This window comes from Gossypium arboreum, chromosome 4 (genome assembly GCF_025698485.1).
Source record: "Gossypium arboreum isolate Shixiya-1 chromosome 4, ASM2569848v2, whole genome shotgun sequence".
NCBI lineage: Eukaryota > Viridiplantae > Streptophyta > Magnoliopsida > Malvales > Malvaceae > Gossypium > Gossypium arboreum.
In genome coordinates, this window is record NC_069073.1 from 7431459 (window position 1) to 7448747 (window position 17289).

Consider the following 17289-nt stretch of genomic DNA (forward strand, 5'->3'; position numbering starts at 1 on the left):
ATTTAATTGAGGGGTAAAATAATAATTTTAGTTTATTGTAGTTATGAATTATTTAATTTAAATCCTTTTTACGCTCTTTTTTTTTTACATTTAGCTCCCCAAACTTTTAAAACCTCATTTTGTCTCCTCAATATCATAATCCTGCTTTGCCCTTGCCTAAAATATATTTTTTCAAGTCGGTACATTGGTTAGGTAAAGCATTAAGTTTAATTTTAAAAAGGACAAAATAATAACAATATCATTTTTTCAAGTTGTTACCTAAACTTTTTTTTTTTTTGTTAGTATTAAAAGTGGTACAAATTTCTGTGCTAAAACTTTTTTTAAAATAAACTTTCACAGTTTGATTAATAGAGTTGCCAACTTGGGGAAAAAATAGTTTAGGCACTATTTGTGACAAAAAAATTTCAGGTACTAAGATAGAAAATGAGTATAGTTTATGTAGTAGCTTATGTACTAATTTGTAGGTAAGCCTGTATAATATTATAATGTATACATATAAAAAATTTGATAAATTATCTGCTTAAAACTACTCATAACCCCTCATTATGCTCCAGCGCACTTAAACTCACGTCTTGTGCATTGACAACAATATTGATACCAACCAAGCTAAGACTCATCCAACGAAAAAATATAAAATTTTAAATAATAAATCAAAGAATAGCATGATTTTTAAAAATAATAATAATATGGGCAAATTTAAAACAAGCATGAGTTAACTATTTACAAATATAGACAAGTTTGAAAAAATTGAGTTTCATATTTCTGATAGGTCAAGTTTGGACAAGTATGAATTGTGTTAATATCATACATTGACCTAACCCAAATCCAACCCGATTCAACCCATTGCCACCTCTAAATTACTACTTATGATTTGATTATAAAAAATTAAAAATGTATTCTTAATATAGGGATCAATACATTATTTGGTACTTGAGTTGGGCCTCAATGTTCAATTTAATACATAAGTTTTTTTTATCTCAATTTGGTATCTGAGTTTATTGTCTCAATTTAGCAACTAAATTTAACTTCAATGTTCAATTTGGTGACTGTAAATTTGTTTTTTTAATTTAATACTTGAGTTTTTTATCCCAATTAAGTATCTAAATTTAACATCAATATTCAATTTGATACTAAAGGGTATATTAAACCTAACCTAACCATATAAAATTGTACAACCCAATATTGTTAGCTCGATTAATCAATCCAAAATGGCCAAGAGGAAATAAATTGACTTTTAAAAAAATTGTGGAAGCTTGAAAGAAAAAATAGAACAATTGAACACAACGATTTAGAGTGGTTCAACCCCAATTGCCAACTCTCATACCTTACCTTTGAGGATAAGGTTTAACCTTACAACTTCCTTAAGTTTTCTACCCAAACCTTAAGATATAACTCTCTTAAATAGTGAAACAAATAAACAAACTAAGAATTAACCCTTGCAAAATTGGATTGTTTGCCAATGCACAAATGAAACAAAAAAAACACTTGAGCTAAATAAATAACAATGACAGCTCACAAGTCTGTACAAGAAAAAGTATGAAAAGTTAAGCACAAAGGTTGTTTGATTGAAATCTAAACTTAGATAATCTCTCTTGTTGTTGTAGAACATTTTAAAAATGGTATTTATACTCCTAAATTGATTTTCAATCATTATGATTGTTGGAATATTGAATAGAGTAGTTAATGATGAAATAACCAGTGCATTAAATGTCACCTGCAAAAATAAGTATCAATACCTTTTCTACAGGTATCGATACTATTAGCATCTAATGCCCAATTTAGCGATCATTAGAGCCATTAATATCGATACCAAATAAAATATATCGATACTTGATAAATACTTTGAAAGTTAGAATGTCAATTTTGTATCGATACAGAAAAATGTATGGATAAAAGTGTACCACTATTGATACTTGAAGAAATTTATTGATACCAAGTAGAAGGTATCGATATTGTATCGATACTTGATAAATACTTTGAAAGACAAAATGTCATTTTCATATTGATACTGAAAAAGTTATTGATAAAACTATGAATTTATCGATGCTTAACTAAAATTTATTGATACTTGACAAAAAGTATCGATGCCAAATTGATACTTTTTGACCTAGAGCATTTTTAACTTATTTGAAAAATGTTTGAAAGGTTGTTTAACTAAATTGGCCTTAAAACATTTTCTAGTATAAATTCAACAATTTTTCTTTTTAGATATCATTTAAAATAAAATTTTTACCAAGTTATGTTTAAAATGATTTTTGTATATCAAAATAAATTGTCAAATAAAGCTTGGTTCAACAAATACCTTAAATTCAATTAGATTTAAAATCAACTTGGCTGAGTTAAACAGACAAAAGATTTATTTTAAAATACATTATTGAATGAAAATAAGAGCATAATATAATCTATTATTCATGCATTGGCTAAGTTGGTGTTTTGAAATAAGAACATAATATATGTTTTATTATTAATTAGTTTGAACCATACATTTCATTATTTATTATATGTTATTTTTAAATTCATATATGTGTTCTAAATAGTGGTTTCCACGTGCATACTGTATGATAAAATTTCTAATATTGAAAATGTTGTTAATTGAATTGGTGCCACAAGTCAACTTTGACAAGAACTCAATATTGATGACAATACAATGATAAACAATTGTAGTACATTTAACATTCTTAATATAATGTATTTATGTGCTTAAATTTCATTTTACTCACAATTTAATCTAAACTTTTTATTTTAATATCGTAACAATTTTATCTGTTGTTATTAATTAATTTCAAGCCATATGTTTCATTTTATTGTATATTATTTTAAATTTTAAATTTATATTTTAAAGACATTTTTTCAAACGCTTACAAGTGTGATCATATTTCTAATATGAATTATTAATTACTTTTTTTCTATTTTAAAATAATTTTAATATTTTTCCTTTAGTTTTATTTTATGAATCTTAGTCATATTTTTATACATTTCTTTTATCATATTAAGAATTGTAAGTATTATAGTAGGAGAATTGAATTATAGTTTGTTTTAATGTTATGCTTCCTATATATCTACTGAAGTTCTTAACAAAATTCTCATTCTCATTCTCTTGCCCAAAGTTCGTAGGTATTACTTTTTTAGCAATATTAATTTTAATTAGTTATTTTTATATTTGTTAAGTTTATATATTTCTATACAATTAAATTTGTTGGGTTTATATTTGTTAGGTTTATACATATTTTTATATTTTTAATTATAATATTTTATATACATATCAATTCTATACATATTATTAACTGGTAAGGTGAATAAGAGAAGGAGATGATGATTTAATGGAGTGTAGGTTAAGGAGAATTATTTGTTTGGAGAGTTATGGGGTTCTAGAAGCAAGAGTGTTTATGCAAGTGTATGTGAGTTGTCTACATGGCTCTTTTATAGTGGGGGACAAATATGGATATGTTACTTAAGGTTAACGGCGTGGAAGTTTGATTTGATAATAATATTGGTAGTGATGGTGATGTTATGTTCAACTGGCAACCAATTACTCTGGTTTTCCATGTGGTCCTCACGTAATCTCAACGAAGATGCCCTATTCTGAAGTTCGTCAAGCAAAGGTTCGCAAACTAGCCATAAGGCTTGGAGTTAACTTTGGGTCTGCAATATTGTTGGTTTCATCGGAGAACACGTGCCAAGCTCTTCTATGGGTATCTTATGATATTTGCGAGATATGCTATGAGGTTCACAAGGTTCGTTGCCTAAGGTATAACAATTGCCTCCCTCCTCCCCGGGCGAATAAAAGTTTTAAAGAGACCTTCAGGAACTGTTAGGAGGTTCATAATAGTATTGAAGTTTATGTTTAAGTATTAGATATTTTATAAGTGTATTTATTTTGTACGTGAATATACTACTACAAAACAAAATAGTTAGCACTGACAGAATAAATAAATTGAGCGTAAACAAATAAAAGAATCACTGTGTCATAGAATAACCACTGCCTTAGGAGAAAATCAGCCCTAATTGGTGTAATTGTGTAATAGACGTCGCCTCCTAAGGTTAACACAATACTTCAATATTCGTACACCCGAATACGAATGTTGAGAACGAATTCTTCCAACTCTATGATGAAATGGGGGCCTATCTTTCAGAGAATTGTGGAAATCTCCTATCTTTCAGAGAATTGTGGAAATCTCCTAAGGTTCGTGCATTAGGCTCCGTTTGTTTCACTGAAAATGACTTTCGGAAAATGATTTTTAGAAAATGATTTACTTTCTTGGAAAAGCTAATATTTTCTGGTGTTTGGATGAATCTGTATAAAATATTTTCTGTTGTTTGGTAGATTTTTTTAAAATATTTTATAAAAGTTGTTTTCAATTAAACAAACAAATATTTGAGATTTACTTTTTTTATTGTTTAATTCAATTTATTTTTATCTATAATTTTATATTTTACATTGTTTTTGCATATATATTAAAAATATTATGTTAAATTGATTCATTGTAACATCATTTTTTAATTACATGATTACTAAGTGAGTATTTTTATTAAAAATGTGACATTAACAAAATTGACAAAAAATTTAACGATGCAACAATTGGACTTGATTTTCAAATTTGAAAAGTAAAGGGACAAAATTTTGAAAATGAAAGTACAAAACTAAATTACAAATCTGTGGGTGTATATAAATTTATGACATATTTTAACCTTCATACTACAAAAATTTATTATTAATATATTTATAATTGTAATAAATATGTATTATTAAAATATTAATATTGAATATTTTCAATAATATGTGAATTATTTTATTTAAAATTATTATTTTTAAAACTTATTATTAAAATAAAATTAAAATATTAAATAATTTATTAAAATAATAAATTATATTTATTATATTAATAATTTATTATATGACTAAATATAAATAATTAAATATGTACGTTTAATAATATTGAAAATATAATATTTTAAATATTTTTAAAAATAAAAATAAAATTTATTATCAATAAAAATAAAAATAAAATATTATTAAGCTTGATTTAAGTTAATTTTTATATAAAAATAAAATTATCTATAGACGAGCTCTTTTCTAGAAAATGACTTACGCTTTTTAAAAGGGTAAGTCATTTTACAGGAAAAATGGCTTATTTACCTTGACCTGTAAGTCATTTTCCATTGACTAAACTATTTTCTGTGAAACAAACACAGGAAAGTGCAGAAAATATTTTCCGTAAAACCTTTTACATGTAAACAAAATGACCCTTAGTTTATTACGCTTGCACTTTAGCTTTTTCTAACTCATCACTTTCAGCAAAAATGTGAGCCTTCTCATATAATGACGAGAAGTTGGCTGGAGGTTTATCAATCAAATTATATTTCAAAAACTGGCAATTTGTTTCGAACATGAAAGCTTTAACAACAAATTCCTCAAAAACATCTTTTGTGACCATAGTCGTCGTATACTTTTTCACAAAATCTCTCAAAAGCTTATCCTCACATTTCTTGATAGACATGAGGTACGTAGGAGATTGCTTTAATGTCATATTTGTAAGAACTTGCTCATAAATAGGTCCGCCAATTGTTCAAAATTCGTGATGGAATGTTATGGTAGTTCTAGATATCATACTTGAGCTGAGTTTTTTAATGTCATTGAAAATGCATTACATTTAACTTTATTTGAAACCCCACATATATTCATATGATATACATAATGGGTCAAATGGTCTTAAGGTGTCTCATTGACCATCATACATCATTTTGGGGAATTTAAACATGGGGGAAACATAATGTCATAATACTTTTTTAGCTATCGGCTAATTTCTATACTTATTCACTAATCCAGAAGATTCTAATTTTTGAAAATCCTATAAATATTTCTTTAACTTCTCTAATTTTTGCTCCAAGGTATTTTAATTAGAGCAGCTATAATTATCATCATAGTCCTCATCATAACTATCAACTCTATTATCCATATCAACATCCTCATCTACTAAATTTTCATTACCTTGACTTTTATGCTAGCGATCGTTTTGCTCCAAGGATGAACTCTTCCCTTCTACGCTTGAGATTTTTCTTTTAGTTCATCCTATTTGCTTTGAGCTCCTTAATGAGCTTTGCGTTTCTTTCATCTGCTTGTTTTTGCCTATCTATCTGCTCCTAGATAAATTTTTGTTGCTCTTCGCATCTCTTTTTCTAAGAGGACACTTGCTCCTCCATAACTCTTATTCTTTCTTGTATGTCTAGATAATGTTGATTATTGGATTGATGATGTTGAGAACCTTGGTTTATTGGTGATGCTCCGATGTGGGGCAAGTTTTGGAGGTTGTAATACCATGCGGATATTGGTAAAACTAGTGGTGTGGATTTTTTTGGTAAGGGTTTTGTTGATTTTGGTTTTGTGAGGGATATTACTAACCAACATACAACGGGTCTTGGTTTGATTTCCTGGTTTACTCTGTATTTGTTCTGATTTTATGACCAATGGGGTTCGTAACTCGATCATTGAGAGGATCAAACTTAATGCTAGGAGAATCACTACTACCTAGATGCGTCATGTCTCTTCACACTCATTGCACCAATTATTAACCAGTGAGGTGAACAAGGGAACGAGATGATGGTTGAAATGAGGAGAATGGAGTGTAGGTTGGGAAGAATTCTCTACTTTTGGGAGAGTTATGGGGTTCTAGAACTGGAGTGTTTACATCTGCATGGCTATTTTATAGTAGGGGACAAATTTGGATACGTGTCTTAAGGCTGTTGACGGGGAAGTTTGATTTGATAATCTTGACAGTGATGGCAATGTTACATCCTAAGGTGAGATTTCTTAAGGCGACTGGCAATCAATTACTTTGATTCTCTGCATGGCCTTCACGTAATCTTGACGGAGACGCCCTATTTTGAAGTTCGCTAAGCAAAGGTTTGTAAACTAGATCTAGGGCTCGAGTTAACTTTGGGTTCACATTATAGTTAGTTTCATTGAAGGTCGTGTGTCAAACTCTTTTATAAATATATTATAATATCCACAAAATACAATATGAGGTTCACAATATTTGCTACCTAAAATATAACACATACTATTATAAAATGTTTTATTGAGTAAATAAGGTGAAAAAAATCAATTTATAAAATAAATAATAATGTTATATTATGATTTGATTTTCAAATAAAAATATTATCTCTTGTTAACCGACTCCTATCATTTTCACTCTCCTATAAAATTCTAAAACCACTAGAATATATTTTTTCTTATTTTAATTTTCATTCTTTTACAAATATATAAAGTATCATAAAGATAGTCGGGTTTCATTTTATCCGGTCTATTTAAAAAATGGACAAGTTCATTTCGTATGTTTGATCAGTTTTTGTCTGTTTGATCAGAGAGTAAATTAGTTTTCTGGTTAAAAATTTCATCCATTATTTCTGTTAAAAATTGATCGAAGTACGTCATTATGAGGTACACGTTGTACGTCATTATGAGGTACATGTTGTACATCATGTGTAACTGTTTAGTTATTCTATTACTTACATTGGTTTTTAACAATAGGAAAAATGAATTTTTAATAAAATAATCAATTTACTCTTTAATCATCATACAAAAATTATTTTACCCACTTTTAAATAAATAAAATAAAATATAATTTATGAAAGTTTTTATCAATAATATTAAATATAACGTAATTACAAAATAAAAATAAAAACATGTCAGAAAGAAAAGACATGTATGACAAAGACATGGTTATTACCAAATCCTTTTAACATACTTTGTCAACCTTTCAAACATATATGTATATATCTAAAACATATATAAAAACAGAATAAGAGTGTAACACTTTAAATTCGTCCTTAGATATTATGGTCGAATATGGAGTTACTATATAGAACAATTGATAATTTAATTTTCGTATAATTTCAAAACCGACAATAACTTAAAATTCTGAATCTTTTAAAACTAAATCTTCTTTAACAATTTTACTGAAAGCATTGTTTGTTTATGTTTTAGAAAACTTATTATTTTGCAGTGGATCTCTAAAAATATTTAAATAGTATAATACAGAAACGATAAATAATATGAAAAATCTCAAACAGTCCAAAACGTCCAAAATTTACAAAACGCTTAAATCCCAAATTAAAATAATTAAAATAAAAGCTAAATTTATATAACCGAGCTACTGTCGCCCAAAACCGCCTAAGTCTGAGGATTACCTGAAAATATCAATTAAACATAAGTGAGTTTTTCAAAACTCAGTGCATAACGAATAACTCAAATCAGTTAATCCATATCAAGCAAATTTATCAGAAACAAATTCTTAATGAAGTAGAACAAATACATATATAATCCATATGATACTTTACAGAATAGTTGCAGTTGGACTGCCAGATAAATAAACGAGTTATCACCTTTTACAAAAGCACTTTCTCCACATATCATAACCCATCCCAAATACAAATACAGATTATAACAGATGTCATATATGTTTACAAGATACATGCATAAGATAGTAGATACTGAGTATATATAACAGTTTCTCAGATTTCACATAGCTAAAGTTTACTAATTATATATCGTTTCAAATATTCAACAGATAATAGACTTAGTGCTAACAAATGATCGAATTTCGTGTTTTATAGCTTATCAGATCACAAATGGACCCCATGGAAGGCCAACGATTGATCGGAACGTCATATACAACCATAAGGAAAAATTCAGAATTTTGGGTCCACACGGCTCAAATAGCTCAGACCGTGTGTGGCACACGTTCTGTCACACGACTAGTGTGACGTCGACAATGAACTTTTTCGGCTTTCGTCCATTGCTATTTTTTGTATTTTTCGATACACACCTAATTCGGTTTTGATGTGAATGCAACCACCAAATGTCTCGAACCTAAAAACAAGATTTACTCAACAAATTAAGCCACAATTCCACAATTATTCTAAGAACTCACTTAAATAAAACATAAATAATAACATTACTAAAATGAGAATTAACTCTTCGAATGATGGAATACTCACCTAAAAATCAACAATTGTCCTAACACAACTATATCGCAAGAGGAAAGTCTCGAGTTCCTTAATCACCACCTAACCACCAAAAATCCGCAAGATTAATCCACGTTTTAAAAACAAGAAACATCATTCATAAGCTTAATAAAAAAAAATCAACCAACCCACTTACTCTCAAATACCCTAAAATCAGATTCGTAAAAGCAACAGCAATTGCACCACACACCACCCACGAGAGAAAGAACAAATCAATTGGAACAAAAGCAAACACCAATTGAAACAAAAGTCAAAATTCAAAAAAAGGGAAGGAGCATTTCCTTTGTTTTTCTTTATTGGAAGTGCCAAAAATCACAGTAATGAAAAAAAAAATGTGAAAAGTGGGAAAGAAAAACCTTTTAATATTTTCTTAAGATAAAAATAAAATCCAATTAATCCACTATTATCAACAGTTTTTTTCAAGTATTTAAATCTACTCAAAACTCAACCACTTAAACGACACAAACATAAAAAAAAAATTATTGTCACGAAGGAACTTGAACATCAAACCCACAACACACACTCCACACCTTTAACTATTAAAGTAGGTACTAAATTATATGATAAAATCTAACAAATCACGTATATAAATTTTGAGGCATTACAAAAGTAATTATTATAGATTCTCTATCCTTTGAAGATAAAACATGGGTTTGTTTATTATTCATTATTTTTAATCAGGTGAGATAAGTGGTGGCCATGCTCCTAAAATGATAAAATTTTAATTTAAGTCATTTATAATTTATAAAATTTTAATTTAGTAATAATAAATTTGTATTTTGTTCTAAAAATGATACAATTTTAATTAACTCTATAAAAATTATAAATATATAGGCTATTAAAATAATAAAATTTCATTTTTACTATCTGTCGAAACCATTTTTTTTCGAAAGCTGGATCGACTTGATTTTGAAAACGAAAATTAAAACGGGAGTCGCCACCGATCCTTATTAGGTGTGATCGGGTCACCTTTGTTTTAATAAAACATTTTAGTTTACTAAAACAATGTTTTTGGTCTACGAAACTCGAGGGAACGGGATCGAGAGTCGGTTACATGCGAGGAAGGATTAGCACCCTCGACACGCCCAAAATTTGGTACCGAATTGATTAGTTAGTGTCTTAGTGTCGAAAATTGAAAATCTGGAATGAGTTTGAAATATCACCCTTTTTATTAACATCGATTTTAAAATTCTTGAATTAGCTCAAAACGATTATTAAAGATTTCTCCGTCTCGAGATATCGGAGTATCACATCCCGTAAGTTAGGACACAATACCATGAACTCTCGAGTACAAGGTCGTCCTTTAATTTAAATAAGAATTTCATGTGTTTCAAAACTCGAAAAGTATGTTTAACTATTTAGAAACAATGAGAAAATCGAAACCCCGTAAGTTAAGGCACAATTCCTTGATGTTCTAAAATGCAAAAACATTGCCTTATTTGGAAAATTTTGTTTTTGAATGTTAACGAGTACGATATTTAAACGACGTGTATTTGTTAGATTAAAATAAGATGATTTATTGGATAAATGTATTGGGTTTAATGTATGATAAGACTTAGGCTAGATAAAACAAAGATATATCGTAGAGCATGGTATAATACAACATGAGTACAATGTTTATACAAGCAAATGACAATAATGAAAATACGAATAAACCAAATATAATACATACAATGGTAACATTCACATAACATATATCACTTAGGCATTAACCATTAGTAATCAAAGACAAATGAATTAAATAAGATATAACCATTTTAAAAATTATAAAGCAAATTGAAATGAATAAAGTATAAAACAAATTTTATGATGATAAGAAATGAATTTAAAATAAATAATGTGAAAAAAGAAATTTAATATCAATAGTGTACACAAAAAAATTTAAAAATAGAGTATATGTAAAAGAAAAATTAAAATAGGTGATATACAATACGTCAAAGAAATAATTAGTATATATAAAAATAGATATAACGATTTGAAATTGATAATATATATAAAATCCTACAATAAATAATAAAACCATTTAAAATGCATGACACATAAAGCGAGTTTGTAAAATGAATGATGTAAAAGAATTTTAAAATCTATATTATATAAAGCAAGTTACAAAAGATTCATATGAATGATTTTAAAATGGATGGTATCTATAATTTAAAGTGTAAAATAATATGGAATAAGTAGAATGGGTTTGAAATAAGGTATAAAAATAACTTTGAACTAAATAATATATAAGTTGATTTAAAATAATAAATATAAAGTTTAAAATATATATATATATATATATAATACGTAAAAAGATTAAAATAGACAATATAAATATACTTTATAATAACGATTTAGATATAATATATAAAGAATTATTAGAAATACATAATACATAATAACTAAAGAATAAACAACGTAATATAATTTGAAATAAATATACGGCAAAAACAGTTTTGAAATAATAGCAAACATATAGAAACTTGAAATAGATGGTATATATACAAATATAATAAGTAAGGATTATAAAATTAATAATACATACATAAAGTAAGTTGAGATAAATAGTAATAATTAGAATAAACAACATATTAAAGTGAGTTACAATAAATAATAATGATATGAACAAACAAGTATATTAAAACAAATTAAGATAGATGTAAAGAGAATGAATTAAATGAATTTAGGATATAGATGAAAATGAATCAAAATTTCAGGGTATAAATTTGAAATAAATAAAAAAAAGGGCCACCAAGGACTAAATTGAAACGCGCTGAGACTTGCGAAGACCAACTGGAGTAATGTCCCAAGTCTGTACGCTGCGTTTCATTAGTCCAGATCAGGGACCAAATCAGAAGTTAAATAAAATAAGTGAGGCGAAATTTAAAAGAAAGAAAAAAAGGCAGATTAGGGCTAAATTAAGGGTCAAAAAAAAGGGGGGACTAAAGTGGGAAATTTCCCATTTAAGGGAAACACGTGGATCCCCTTGGATACGGGTCGAGTCGCGAACAGGCACCCCTAAAACGCTGCTGTTTCGGCACTTAGATCACCCCTCAAAACGCTGCCGTTTTATAGCCTGATAAAAGACTCAAATTTTTTGTTTGTTTCATTTTTAGCCCTAGTATTTTTAAAAAAAATAGCAGAGGGTTCTTCTTGCTCTCTCCCTCTTTCTCTTCTCCTCTTAGCCTCCCCATGGCCGGCCATGGGTTCATCGAAGAGTGTCTCCACACCCACACCGGCGGGCGGTGTTAGGTGAAACGGGCCCCCTTTTGATCCTTCTCCGAACGGGTACGGAATCGGGGCCTTCACGACTTGCGGTACCGCGAAGAGCGGAGGGGCCCCTCGGCTCCCTTTCTCACCGTCACGGCCAATGGCCAAACCCTAGGGGGGTTCGGCGACCTACGGATCGACGAGAGCATACCGGAGCACACCTTGAACAGTAAATCAAAGGTACTTTTTATTATTGTTTTGTGTGTAAAAAAAATGAAAAAGAAATAAAGAAAAACAAATCTAAGTAAAAAAGGATGAAAATCGAAACTCAACAATAATCACCTTTCGAAATCGTCTATTCTTTTGATTAATTTTTGTTTGGTCAATGTCTGTAAAAAAAAATTACAAAGGTGTATTTTGGCCTTTTAAAAGCCGATTCAAACGACCCTCTATTTCTATTTCCTTTGTCATTTCTGCTTGTCTCTTTTGCTGCTTTTGTGGCATTTAATTTGTAGCAGGTGTTAGACGGCTCTCAGAGGTGCGTGGAACGACCATGATAGAGGCGTGGTGGCTGAGGGGAGACCAACAGTTCGGCAGCAGCATGCTTGGGGCAAGGGTTGTTGCTGTTTTCTCTTCTCTGCAAAGGGCTAGGGTTTAGTTTGTTTGGGCTGTTTTGGGCCATAAAATGTTGGGCCACATATTTGTTGTAAATGGACTTAAAATTTGGGCTTTTTTATTTGGTTATTTGGGTTTTGTTTGTTTTATTATTCTAGGGCCAAAATTGGCTATTACACTATCGTAAAAATATACAATTTAATTTTTGCCTCTCATAAAAATTTCAAACTCGACCAGTGGGTGAGTTTGAAAGAAAAAAATAAAGAGAATGAAAGAAGGGAGAAAGGAAGGATAATAAACAAAAATGGATGTTTGTTTTTATTTTAATTTGTTGAGTTTAAAAGTATTGTAAATTTATATAATATTTTATGTATATTTTGACATGTTTATTTATTTATTCATATTAAATTTATGCTATTTTTGGATATCACATTTTATGTTTTTTGTTGCAATATTAATTCATTTCATATTTTTCATAGTTTTCTCATTAAAATTAAATTAGATTAAAGTTTATGTTTGTATTCATGATTTTATTGTATTTAACCATAAATTCACTTAAGATATTAAAATATAAAAAATCATTTAAATGAAATTTCATATATTCAATCTAAATTTTTAATTTTAATTTTTAAATAATATTTTAAAATAATTATTTCACATGCTAGGATTGATTTATGATCCAAATTCAATAAAAAATTAAAAATATTTAAAATCTTTATTTTTATTTTTAGTTTAAATAGTGTATTTAAAATGGTTAAATTACAGGTTCACTTGCAAGTTATTTTGAAATAAGTATTAGATTTACTTATATTTTAAAATAAAAAATTACTGAGCTGATTTTTTCTATCAAAGTAAATAAGATTATATATACTATACTTGTGGTTTGATTTATTTATTTATTGTATTTAATAGATTATATTTAAGATTCGTGATTGTTTTTTTAATAATATTATCTTCAAATAATGAATTTTTATATTTAATTTTTATACAAACCTGAATAATATTTTTATTATAGGGTAAACTATTAAAATAGTCACTTATGTTTGAAATGTTACGTTTTAGCCACTTACGTTATCGGGTTGTATCATTTTAGTCACCGAGTCACTTACGTTACGTTAAATAATCATTTCAAACAAAAATTTTATGTTACTTTATACGATCGGTCCCCTTATTTGTTCGTTTTGAGTAATTTAATTTTTTCTTTCTTTTTTGTTTTTTAACTTTACTTTTTTTTTCTTTATTCTCCATTATCTTCTGTTTCTCCTTCTATTTTCCTCCCTTCTCCATTTATTTTAACGTAGTTTTTCTATGTTTTCCATTTGTTAAAACTAGTCCCTGTACTTTCATTTTTTTGAACAATTTAATTTTTTGAGTGAGGCGAGCTTGTGGAATAGTTTTAACAAATGAAAAATATAGAAAAACTACGTTAAAAGAAATAAAGAATGGAGGAAAACAGAGGGAGAAGCAGAAGAGAATGAAAAACAAAATGAAAGTTAAAAGAACATAAAAGAAAAAATTAAATTGCTCAAAATGAAAAAAAAATATAGGGACCAATTGTAGAATTTAACCTAAAATTTTCATTTGAAATAATAATTTAACGTGCCACGTCAGCTTACTATTACATTGTTAATGGCAATTAATGGCTTAGTGACTAAAATGTTACAACGTGATAACGTAAATGACTAAAACGTAACATTTCAAACATAAACGACTAAAATATAACTTGAGACAAATAAAAGTGACTATTTTAATAGTTTACCCTTTATTATATTTATAAATGATATATCTAAAAAACTTCTTCATATATTAACTTGCATACTAATTTAATATTAGTACCGCTGTTAAAAATTATATTAAACTTAATTTTTTTTACACAAAATCTTACACTTAATTTTTATAACCAATAAAAAACAATTAATAATATATTAATAAAATTATTACATTCGTTGAGGACTAACCAGAGATAGCCACTTATTAAGGTCACTGCAATTCACGCATTCTTCGACTATCCCATATTTTTCATCATCTGTTGTTAGTCTCAATTACCATTGCGTTCACATACCATAGCAACACGACGACATTTGGTGGTGCCGCCACAATCACGGGACCTGTTCTCTCCACTCTAATTATGGCTACATCCTACGTGGGACTCTCCAAATTCCATTGCGAACTTTCTCTAACCAGATTAATATTAATGGAACTCCGATACTTCCAAACATTGACTGTCGTTCGCAATTGAAATGGGAAAAACTGTTTCGAGGAAGTCTACACGGTCATTGGAAACTTGCACCCATACTAGTGCCGGTTGAGATTTACTTAACCAGTTCACTGTCTCGACTTGTTTATGGGTCGGATTATCCATACAGATATAAAAGTTCATTAAAAATTTGAGACGATTTTAATAAAAATATTAAGCTCGAAAAATAGGCTTGGGCAAAAAAAATTACGCCCATTTAAAATATGGGTCGGCTCAGGTTTGAACATTCAATGCTCGAGCCATCCATTTTAAGTTTGTAATACTTTATATTATGTTATTTTTATATATTATGTAATTTAAAACATATTAAAAAATAAACTTATACTAAATAGGAATAAATTATATTATGATGATCCTAAAAGCATAATTTTTAGGCACCAATAAAATAGTGTCACGTCATTAAATTTTAAAGATAACAAAATATTATTATACATTCATCTATATTTAATATTTTCTCCAACTTAATTTAACTTTAATTAAATTATTTAAAATAATTATTTTTAAAATTATAAACAAACATTTTTTCTTTTTCTACAAATTTTGATCATTTTGTTTTCATTTTCATAAATTAATTTTTGAAATTTTGTGCAACCAATGTAAAAAAAAAAATAGTAATTTTTATGCAATTTTTTCTATGTCATTAACACATAATTTTGGTAATTATTTTACTGTGAACCCCGAACACAGAACCCTAAATCTTGAACTTGAACCTTAAACCTTAAATTTTGAACTCTAAGGTTTAGGGTTTGGATTTAGAGTTTAAGATTTAAGATTCAAGGTTCGAAATTTAAGGTTCAGAGTTCACGTTTAAAGGTTTAGGGTTACTGTTTATGAGTTTGAGGTTCATTGTTTAAAGATTCAAGGTTATGGGTTCGGGTTTAAGGTTTTAGGTTTTAGATTTAAGGTTTGGGATTTTATATTTTGAGGTTCAGGATAAAAAATTATCAAATTATGTGTCAATGACATAGAAAAAATTGATGAAATATGATTAAATAATTGAAAAAACCATGAATAATACGGTGAGAAATGTCTATAAAAAATTATCTATTGATGAGTGTATAATAATAATTTCATATATTCAAAATTTGATGATGTGGCAAATTTTTATTGGTGCCTAAAACTTTAATTTTAGGATCATTCTTATTTAAGTTATTCCCATACTAAATATATAATATTATTCGTGTAAATATAAAAATAATGTTAAGATGATTATATAAAAAATTAATAAATAAAAATATATAAAATTATTAAATATTAAAATAAAATAAAAAATATATTTAAAAAAATTAAAATAACATACATAGACTTAAAATAAATTTAGATTTGAACCAAATTGAGTTTAAACAAATATAAAATATATTAATATCGTACTTAAGTTCGATCCGACCGTAAACACCTCTGCACTCGACAAATGTTGTATTGAAAGCTCTACAATTTGGCTTTGTCACATGTCTATTACTAAATCCTATAGAGAATGGCAGCAGTCTACTAATACCATTATTAGACCTCAATGCTAATCTACTGTATTTTGGTTGTATTATGCTTCGGTTATATTTCTCCCCCAAAATATAAATAAAATATAATTATATCTAATAAAATTTAGTATAATTTTTTACTTCCAATATGTTATAAATATAAAACACTTTAAAATCTTGTTACACCTAGCTCAAAGTCTCTGTTTAAAATAAAAAGTTTTGTTAAATTTATACGAATGATACGTTTATCTATGGTTAGTGTAAAATGATGAAATTAAATATTATAACATGAGACAAAAAGTAAACTGAACACACCGTATTACCTATTCAAACCTAACTTGTATCAAGAAAGATGCTTCGTCAAGCATTATATTAGTTTAAGTTCAACTTCTTTAATAAGTCTATCATCGTATCGCCATTTACCGATTAAATTTTAATTTAATTGAATGAATATTATTAATAATATAAGAGAATGTAAATTTAAATATACTAAAATATATTATTTTTATATTTATGAATTAAAAAAATTATAAGTAATTTTAAAATTTATAATAATTTCACCCAACTGTAATGATGCAATTAATATATAAGTATACATTTAATGACGCAGACAACTTTTCATTCATTTAAGGCTCTGCTTCAACTTTAAGCTTAACCCAACAACGTGTGCGCCCTTCTAACCAACCAAAATAACACAAGAAAACCTGAGTTTTTTTTAAATAATTT